We start from the raw sequence: 10,980 nt of genomic DNA, 5'->3' as shown, positions 1-10,980 counted from the left end.
GCCTCTCTCTGAACCCCTAGTCGCGAGGTTTCCTAATCCAGTCTGGCTCGGGGATCATTGTGCCGGTCCACAAAAGACAGGCTGGTGCTGTGATCTCATCTCATTCCAGAGTCTTCACTGCAACATTTTCTAATCCCATCTGTCTTTTTTTTTTTTTTTTTTTTTATGAATCCTATTATTGCGAACCTTTGATGGAGCCTGGAGGTTTCAGTCCCCTCGCGGCCAGGATGTATTTAACATTTTTATTTTGCCGTGTCTGCCGCAGTGAATTTGGAAGTCTTTTGTGAAGTGGTGATGAAGTGAAATCGCCTACTCGGGTAGCGCCAAGCGTGGCTGGAGGATTTTACCGAAAAGGAAACGTGAATTTTGGTACCAGCAACTCCCCTTTTCATTTCAGAGATGAAGAGGCTTTTTTATTTTTTCCCCTCCCTCCAGAACTGGCTATTCAGTAATCTGTCATGTGTTAATTTGGCTTCCTTGAAAGTTTCTATTTTAAACAAAAGGACTGTTCTTCCAGAGCGTTCTCGCCTCATGCCAGTACATGACAAGGCTGACATTTCTAGAGAGCTGTGTGTTTAGCATCTCCTTGTACAAGCCTGCAGGTGCTTGCAGGAATGGGGGTAACAAGCAGTGCCTGACGCTTGAGGTGCCCAGCTACAGGGAGATTGTATTTTTATTATCCTAAACGTCCTAATATATTGTATACTATCCCATCTGTCCTACTGTCCTATATATATCCTATATATCCTATATTTTATCCTATATATTCTGTATACATACACAAAAAATAAGGTATGGTTGAAGCATAGGTGTATTATGTCAAACCCATGGCCTTTCATTACACCATTACAGATTTATTTCTTCATGTTGATAATGATGTAATATTTTAAAATTTTATTTTATTGAGGTATAGTTGATTTACTATGTGTTAATTTCTGCTGTACAGAAAAGTGATTCATTTATACATATATATGTTCTTTTTCATATTCTTTTCCATATGGTTTATCACAGGATATTGAAAATAGTTCCCTGTGCTTTACAGTAGGACCTTGTTGTTTATCCATTCTATATGTAATAGTTTGCATCTGCTAATCCCAAATTCCCAATCCATTCCGTCCCCACTTTCTCTCCCCCTTGGCAACCACAAGTCTGTTCTCTATGTCTGCAGGTCTGTTTCTGTTTTGTAGGTAAGTTCATTTGTGTCTTATTTTAGATTCCGCGTATAAGTGATATGGTATTTGTCTTTCTCTTTCTTACTTCACTTTATATGATAATCTCTACGTCCATCCATGTTGCTGCAAATTGCATTATTTCATTCTTTTTCGTGACTGAGTAGTATTCAATTGCATTCCATCCACATCTTTATCCATTCATCTGTCAGTGGACATTCAGGTTGTTTCTATGTCTTGGCTATTGTGAATACTGCTGCTGTGAACATAGGGGTGCATGTATCTTTTTGAATTATAGTTTTCTCCAGATATATGCCCAGGAGTGGAATTGCTGGATCATATGGCAACTCTGTTTTTAGTTTTTTGAGGAACCTCCATACTGTTTTCCATATGGCTGCACCAATTTATATTCCCACCAATAATGTAAGAGGGTTTCTCCACACCCTCTCCAGCATTTGCTATTTGTAGAATTTTTAATGATGGCTGTTGTAACTGATGTGAGGTGATACCTCATTGTAGTTTTGATTTGCATTTCTCTAATAATTAGTGATGTTGAGCACCTTTTCATGTGTCTGTCGGCCAGATGGTGATGTAATACTAATAATGATAGTTGGCATTTATTAAATGCTTGCTAAGAGCCTGGAAGCCTGATATATAATCTCATTTAATGTCTACAACCACTCAATGAGACTAGCTATTTTTGCCATTTTATAGGTGAGGAAACTGAGGCATAAAGAGATTGAATAATTTGCCCAAGATTAAAATATGTAGTTCATGGCAGAATTAGAATTTAAACTGTAACTTGACTCCAAAGGCAATGTAATTAACCACTAAATTGTAGTCCATTCTTTACCTCCAAAGCCATTCCCCCTACTTTGAACCAGGGGGAACCTGAGCCATACTCTCTTAGACTTGGATTTGGTGACCACTGATATTTCTACTGTAGACAAATCTGGGGCATTTACTCATTGGGTGGTTGTCAACATTACACCTGTATCTCTGAGAATTGCACCCAGCCACAGAGGATGGCTCTGGGGAGCCATGTTTGTTCCACCTGAATTTGTCCCCTTGGCCACATTTGATTGAACCAGAGCGAACATATAGCCCAAACTGCTGCTTCCCGGAAACAATATTTGGGCCTTGACCTGAGGCCAGAGGGAAGGTACTGACTTTTAACATCTGAGGTGGCTTTCAAGGCCAGTGGGGACAGAGTTAAGGGCAAGCCAGTGGACAGAAATGGAACTGTTGCTCTGGAAGGGGCCCGAGGCCCAGATGCAAACTCAGGGTAAAGAGTTTTAGCTGGGGGAGGGGAGCAGATCCTTTCACCCTGGCCTACACCAGGTGTGTCTGTGGTTCTGTTTGCACTCAGGTAAGGGCCAGTGGGAGGGGTGGGGGTGAGGGGAGTGTTGGGAGAGCGAGGGGTGGGTGTGGAGAGATTGAAAAAGACAGAGGGGAGGGAGGGAGGGAGGGAGAATTGCCCTGGCTTGATAGTTTCCCATTTTCTGCCTTGTCTCTCTCAGGCCCCGTGGTCTTCCTGTCTCGTGGTCAATAAGATACCTCCATCTCCATCTGATAGATTTCCTTTGTGCTTAAGTTTAAGTAGGTTTTGGTCATTTTCAGCTAAACAGAGTCGTGTCTAAAAGATATGTCTATAAGTTTTGTAACCTCCACAGTGATTACATTTTTAGATAATGTAAAGTTTAGAGGAGTACCTAGTACAATAGAAAGTAAGATCCAAAATTATGTTGAAGACAGAAATTATGTAACAGACTCTAGGTAATAAAAACTACAAGATGAAACTTAACAAAACTAAATGAAAACATCTCTCTTTACATTAAAAAAAATTAAGTACAGAATTGGGGTGACCTGGTTTAACAGCAATTTATTAAAAAGAAATCCCGGCTTTGGGTTAACACGTGCTTAATAAGAGGCAATATTAAAGGGCAGAGACTAAAAGATACAAATGTAGTTTCAAGGACCTGATACTAAATTGGAATTAAGAACCCTCTAGGGCACCCAGAATCCAGTCAGGGTTACCTGGAATTAATCTCAAGGGGTCCATGCTGGATTAGGTTTTTTCTAAGAAAGCCTAAACTTAATTAGAATATATTGTACTATGTCTAATGAATAAGACTGAAATATGTAACTGAATGAGTTTATGTTAGGAAACACACCTGGAGATAAACAGTTCTTAAGAAATCATTTTTACCTGTTGGAAATATATTTTAAATAATAAAAATAATACTTGCTTATTATAACAAATTCAAAAATTGTAGATAGGTATACAGAAAAAGTGAAATCCACTTCCCCCATTCCAGCCTCACTTCCTAAAAGCAATCATTGTTTACAGATTGGTGGGTGTATTTGCAGACTTTTTTTCTTGTATATATATGTATAATTAAAAAAAATAGAAATGGAACTATACTACACATATGCACGTACATGCGTGCACTCATTCATGTGGGGACATGTGTAGTTCCCATTCTTTAAATGTGCGGGAGACTACTGCATTGTAAGAATTTATCCACTCCTTTCCTGATAGACCCATAGCTTATTTCAATTTTTTAAAATTAGAAACAGTGCTGCAAAGAGCATCCTTATATATGTATCTTTATATATGTCTTCTTCTAATATTTTTGTAGGTTACATTTCTAGTTGTGGGAGTATGGGTCACAGCATATGCCTATTTAAAAATGTGAGGGATTTTTTCAAAGTGCCTTCCAAAAATTCTCATCAGTTGACACTTTCACCAATAGGATATGAGGGACTTATTCCCTACACCCTTGGTGAAATTTGACATTATTAATTTCTTGCCAGAATGATCCTGTTTGGTTTTTGTATTCTGAGTCCAGAATATTGATTGCGATTGACAGTTAGGGTCCTCCTAGCTCAGGTACTTCACAATCCATGGAGGGGTGGATGGCTGAGCCCTCACGTTGGAATACAAACTCTATAATCTGTGCGCAGTAGTAACTATACACCACACCTCTGAGTACTGGTCGCCACCCCTGTCCAGGACCAGGCTAAGCCTAGGTTAACAGAGTCTTTCCTGCCCTACGGGTCCTCTCTCCCAGGTTAGGGGAATTCACTGCGGAGAGTTCTACACTGTTTGTGTGTGGATGCCCACTTCTGTTTTAAAATTTTGCTTCTACGCTTACTCAGCAGCAGTCTCAGTCAATGTTAGTGGAAGACTTTCTTGCATGCTTGGCTACCTGCTTGGCTGGCTAACGGGAGAGGCTGAGTGGTGTTACCTCTGTGTTTCTCTCTCCAACCTGAGGGCTCTGGAGACCTACCCTGGCGGAGGTGCTAGAGGAAGCCCTCTCTGAAGACATTCCATTTAGGCCGGAGCCTAAGCACTGCTTCTGAGACTTTACTGTGATGGGTTCGCCAGGGGGTCTTGTTAAAATGCAGACTCTGATTCCGCATACTGGGGGCGAGGCCTAAGAGACTGAGTTTCGAGGAGCTCCTGAGAGGCCCTCCTCGCTGGCTCCAAGGTGCACTTTGGGGCTCACGCATGGAGTTCATTTAAGGAGGGCAGATATCCTCGACCCGGATGCATTAGAATTTTGAGGAGCTCAGGTCCCCCACCAGACTACTTAAATATGATTCTCTAGGGCCCAGACATAGGTACTTATAAATACCCCTGGTGAGGATGATATGCAGCTGGGGTTTGGATGGAGCGACGTAGTTCTCAAGTTGTCCACAGACCGCAGCATCAGCATCACGCTTGTTAGACACGCAAATTCTCAGGCCCACCCTGCCTGCTAAATCAGAAACGCCGGGGTACAGCCTCGCAATCTGTGTTTTACAAGCTCTTCCAGGGCTTCTGATCTTGCTGAAGTCTAAGAACCTTTGATGAGCAGAAGAAAGAAGAGGGTTCTTGTCAGAGCCCTCCTCCAAGACTTGGATCCATGGTTCTTCATCCTGGTTGTTCTTAACCCAGACCTGCTAAGCAGCTTGATAAACATCCTCATTCCTGGGCCCCAGGCCCATTCTTTCTGATTCCAAAGATCCAGAATGGTGCCCAGGAGTATGTGCCTTTCAAAGCACTTGAGGGATGCAGGTTTAGTGGCTGAGCAGAGGTGGGGCGGACCTCCAACAGGAATGGTGGCCTCTGGCCTCCTGGCTGGCCCCATACAGCAGTCATTCACTCACTTCATGTTTACCACCCCATCATGAGCCAGACACCATGCAAGTGGCATCACTGTCGATCACCCGTTGTGTACCAGGCATTTTACACATTAGCCTACTATACCCCTGGGAGGTGAGCCTACTGCCATTTTACAGAAGAAAGCCCTTAACCCGGGTCAGTCATGGCTCTAAAACCTGGACTCCCCACCACCGCACCCGGCACCAGTCTTTGCAGACTGGGGGGCACCAGGCTGTGGGCCTCTGAGAAACCTCTGTGTTTCATCTTCAGTGGCTTGTTTTGTGAAATTGGGGATACATTTGTAATTATAGCAGGTATAGCACATTCTCCTTTCAGTTCCTCAGAGAGAGAGAGAGGTGGTTTCGATCTCTAACTTATGCAAAGTGAGGCTCTTTGTGCGTGAAGAAGACTCTCCGTATCAGAGGGCGTGTGCTTTGGGGTGTAGGTGGTCAGATAAAATACAGGTTACCCTGTTACGTTTTAATTTAAGAGAAATAACAAATAGTTTTTCTAGTATAAGTATGTGCCAGACATTGCATGGGGCATACTTAAACTGATTTGTTTTTACTGAAATTAAAAGTTTATTTGAATTACTGAAATCCAGATCTAACTGTGTGTCCTGTATTTTTATTTGCTAAATCAGGCAAGCCTATTGGTGTGCTCCATCTCCTTGTGTTGCTTCCATGTTAGAAGCTCGCATCTAGGGCTTGAGTTGGGGAAGAAGGCAAATTTCACCTGGTCTTATTAGGTGAATAAGGTTCACCTAATTCCTGGTTCTGCAGATACAGGCTTGACCTAATAATATTTTAAAAAGAACACTTATGTGCCAAGCACTATGCTATGAGACCTTTGCTCACTATTTTATTTAATCCTCACAACCCTGTAAGTCGGCCCAGAACTAATAGCCCCATTTTACAGATGAGAAAACTGAGGCTCAGAGATTGGTTGAAAAAACAGTTGATTGAGAAAACAGCTCAGAGATTGGTTGAAAGCAGAGTTTCTCAGCTGCAGTGTTCTCAACGTCTGGGGCCCGATAATTCTTTGTTGTGGGGACTGTCCTGTACATTATAGGATGTTTAGTGGCCTCCCTGGCCTTTACAGATTAGCTGCTGGTAGCATTCCATCAGTTGTAACCAAACTTGTCTCCAGACATAACCAGGTGTCACCTGAGGTACAAATTTGCCCCTGGTTGAGAACCACTGATGTAAGGTTTTGTTAACTATTAGATGCTGAGTCAGGATCAGAGCCAAGCAGACTGCCCCAAAGCGTGTGCTTTTAGACACTGCAATGGTTTTATCCAGGGAAAAGTTCAGGAAGGAAGAGGAATCTATTATATCACATTTATTTGGAAGAAAATCATTTGAAAATGACAGAACTTTTTTTTTTTAATATTTATTTATTTGGCTGTGTTGGGTCTTAGTTGCGGCACGCAGGATCTTTTGCAGCAGCATGCAGGATCTTTTGCAGCGGCACGTGGGATCTTTCGGTGCTTTGCACGGGCTCTTCATTGTGGCGTGCAGGGTTCTCTCTAGGTGTGGTGCGCACGCTCCAGGGCACGCGTGGGCTCAGTAGTTGCAGCACACGGGCTTAGTTTCCCTGTGGCATGTGGGATCTTAGTTCCTTGACCAGGGATCGAACCCGCGTCCTCTGCATTGGAAGGCGGATTCTTAACCACTGGATCGCCAGAGAAGTCCCGAAAATGACAGAACTTTTGCTTGACCTATTATTGCAGTTTGATTTCCTCTGTTTGGCAACTAGGTAGTGGTGACAGTGGTGATGGTAGCACGACATTGTGAATGTGCTAAATGCCACTGGAATGTACACTTTAAAATGGTTAATTTTATGTAATGTGAATTTTACCTCAATTTTAAAAAAAGCAAAAACAAAAGGAAACCCTGTATCCGTTAAGTCATCACTCCTCATTCTCCCTTCCCTCAGACTCTAGCAACCACTAATCTGCATTCTGTCTCTACGGATTTACCTATTCTGTTTTTTTCATATAAGTGGAATCATACAATATATGACCTTTTGTGTCTGGCTTCTTTTGTTTAGCATACTCTTTTTGAAGTTCATCCATGTTTCATTCATTCATTTTTTTCAACAGATATTTATTGAACAATTACTATGCGTCAAGCACTGGGGATGATTAAGTGTAAATTCATGGAGCGTATCTCCTATTGAGGGAGACAGATGATAACCAGATGCTATAGTCTGAATGTTTCTGCCTCGCAAAAATGCATATGTAGAAATCTTAATACCCAGTATGATGGTATGAGGAGGTGGGGCCTTTGGGAGGTTCTTAGGTCATGAGGGTGGAGCTCCCATGAGTGGGATTAGTGCCTTTGTAAAAGAGACTCCAGAGAGCTCCTTAGCCCCTTCCACCAGCGAGGACACAGCAAGAAGGCACCAGCTATGAAGCAGGAAGAGGGCTTTCACCAGAACATGGCTATGCTGGGGCCTTGATCTTGGCCTTCCCAGTCTCCAGAACTGTAAGAAATACATTTCTATTGTTTACAAGTTACCCAGTTTGTGGTATATAGCAACCTGAATGGACTAAGACACCATGATGAATAAGTAAAATATACAATGTATTAAACAGTGATAGGGTAAAAAAGGAGAAAAAAATATAGTAAGGAAGAAAGATATGGAGGATTGAGGTAGAGATTTAAAATTTTAAATGGGGTGGCCAGAGAAGACCTCATCAGAAAGGTGATGTTGAGCAAAGCCCGAGGGACGTGAGGAAGTCAGGCTACAAGTAACTGGGGGAAGAACATCTCAGGCAAGGGAACAGCAAGTGCAAATACCCTGAGGCAGGAGTTTGCTTGTTTGCAGAATATTCTAGAGTCACTGGAATAGAGTGAACAAGGGGAGGATAGTAGGAGATAAGGTCCAAGAGGTAGCAGGAGGCTCCTTCATGAAGAGCCTTATAGTAGGTACCATATAATTGATGATCCAAACTAGGCTAGGCTTTCTTTTTTTGTGTGTGGTACGTGGGCCTCTCACTGTTGTGGACTCTCCCGTTGCGGAGCACAGGCTCCGGACGCGCAGGCTTAGCGGCCATGGCTCACAGGCCCAGCCGCTCCGCGGCATGTGGGATCTTCCCAGACTGGGGCATGAGCCCGTGTCCTCTGCATCGGCAGGCAGATTCTCAACCACTGCGCCACCAGGGAAGCCCCAAACAAGGCTAATTTTGAAAGTGAAAGCGATTGCTATTAAAATTTTGCTGGGACATTAGGTATAAACTGAGATTGTCCTAGCCACGCTGGGTCATAGCAAGGAGCAAGGATTTAGCCTTTACTCTGAGTGGGATGGGAAGTCACTGGTGGGCTTTGAGCAGAGCGCTCCATAACCTGACTTGAGAGCTTCATTCTGTTGAGAGGTGCTGAAGGGTGGCAAGGGCAGGAGCAGGAGAGGAGTTGGGAGGTCACTGCAGTACCACAGGTGAGAGATGATGGGGGCTTGGACCAGGGCGGTGGGGGAAGGGGAGGCCAGAGTTGATGGGGGCTTGGACCAGGGCGGTGGTGGAAGGGGAGGCCAGAGTTGATGGGGGCTTGGACCAGGGCGGTGGTGGGAGGGGTGGTGAGAACTGGTCAAATTCTGGATATAATTTAAGATAAAACCAGTAGGATTTCTGACCAGTAGGCTGTGGGTACGAGAGAAAGAGAGGAGTTAATGATGGCACCAGGGGAAGAGTGAAAGAGGGAGAGATTTGGGGGGTGAGGGGGTCCCATTGTAGGTCAAGTTCCCAGGAAGCCGACTCAGCTGAGATGTGTGTACAGGAAGTTTGCTGGCCAGTGGTCGCAGGATCAGCCCCTGGGGTGGAAGTGAAGGAAGTGAGATGGAGCAGAGGGAGTTGCTGAGCTGCTTTGTGGTCCCAACAAGGGACTCAGCCAGCCGCATGAAGGAGCCTCCAGAGTTATCCGAACTGGGGCAAGGTGGTTGGGCAGGCCTCCTAAGTGGCCTCCTACTCGACTAACACTGGATGGAGGCCGCCTTGGGAAGGGGTGTGATCCCGGGTGAGGCAGCCCTCCCCGGTGGAGGGCAAGCTCTGGAGAGCCTCAGCTGTGAGCTGTCCGTCACCAGCACTCGGAAGGGGAGAGGAGTGTCTTGGTCCTGGAGAATCAGGGTGGCGACTCTAGCATTCGCTGTGGATCGGAAGCTAAGTTTTGGCCCTGTGAAGTTTGATATTCAAGGGGAGACGTTAACTGACTCTTGTCCCTTTTCTGCTGACACCAGGGGCCTGTACATTTTCTCAGTTCCTTCAAGGTGCCTCTCACCCATACTATTCCCCAGCTCACGCTGAGCCACTACAGCAGCACCGTCCCATAGAAATAAAATGCAGCCACATATCTAATTAAAAATGTTGTAGTAGTCACACTTAAAAAGTTCAGAGAAATAAGGGAAATTAACTTTAATAATATATTTTATTTACCTAATAGATCTAAAATATTATATTCTAATCATATTGACTTTTTAAAATGCTAAGTGTTCCAAATCTCTGTGTATTTTAGTTATATTACAGCACATTTCAACTTGGACTAGTCACATTTCAAAGGCTCTGTAGCCATGGTTCTAGAGGTTCTCCACCAGCCAAATCCCGCTACTGAATCTTGGACTCTGCCCTTGACATGCTCAGTTTCAGCATCACTTCTGCTGGAAGATTCCCAAGGCAGGTCAGGGGTCTGAACGCCACTGCAGCACTGTAGTGAGCAGTGGTTGCTTGTTAATCGGTCTGCCTGCCCCCAGGAGGCCACGTGCCCTGTTCAGTGTGGTAACCCCAGTGCCCAGCGTAGTACTGGGCACAGAGTAGGTATTCGGTGATTATATCTTGCTTGAGTAAGTTACAGCAACGTTCTATTTGCATAGGATTTAGAGGTGGGGAGGCTGATAGGTACGTGCATTTTTCTCTTTCTCCCCTTCCGGCCTTCCAACATTTTCAGGATTAATGGGGACACACCTAGAGCTTCCTCTGGGGAATCCAGCTGAATTTGAGGTAGTGTGCCCGGGGTGGCATTAAGAGGGACTTGCTTAGCAGAAATGAACTGAATGGGTCCTTTGCACAAGGCGCCGTCACTTTCCTTTGGTGGTTTCCCTTCCCATTGTTCTTTCCTTTTCTATTTCTTTGACAAAAAATTGCCGCCGAATTAAAGCGCCTATGACTGAACATCCGTGGAAAGAGGCCTCCAAACGCAGAAGTGATGGTGACAGTAGGTAACTCGCAGCAGAGGAAAATGAAGAGAGAGAGGGAGCGGTGGGGGGACCGCTAGGGCTTCCCAAGCACCGTGGGCTCCCGGCCTTAGCGCTTGGGCTGTGGGAGGCGTGGCTTCCTTAAAAACCACAGTAGGTGCGGCGCCATCTTCTCCCTCCGAGGTGTGTGGCTTTCCTGCTTGGTGGCCATGGCCGATCTGCCTTGTGAAATGCTCCAGCTATTGTGTGAGCACAATTCTTTTCTTTCTCTTTAAGAAAAGAAGAATTAGGCAAACATGCTTATGCTAAACAACGGAAGCTTCCATTTTCCAGTTATCTTCAAGTATTTCTTTTAACTTTAACTTCTGAATAATTTAACATTTAATATTATGAATAATTGTAAACAAACATAAAAGTAAAGTATATAGTATAATGAACCGCCGGGTTCCCATCACTCAGCTTTACCAGTGATCA

Source organism: Neophocaena asiaeorientalis, unplaced genomic scaffold, assembly GCF_003031525.2.
Source record: "Neophocaena asiaeorientalis asiaeorientalis breed wild unplaced genomic scaffold, Neophocaena_asiaeorientalis_V1.1 scaffold226, whole genome shotgun sequence".
Classification (NCBI taxonomy): Eukaryota; Metazoa; Chordata; class Mammalia; order Artiodactyla; family Phocoenidae; genus Neophocaena; species Neophocaena asiaeorientalis.
This window is presented reverse-complemented; position numbering follows the sequence as displayed.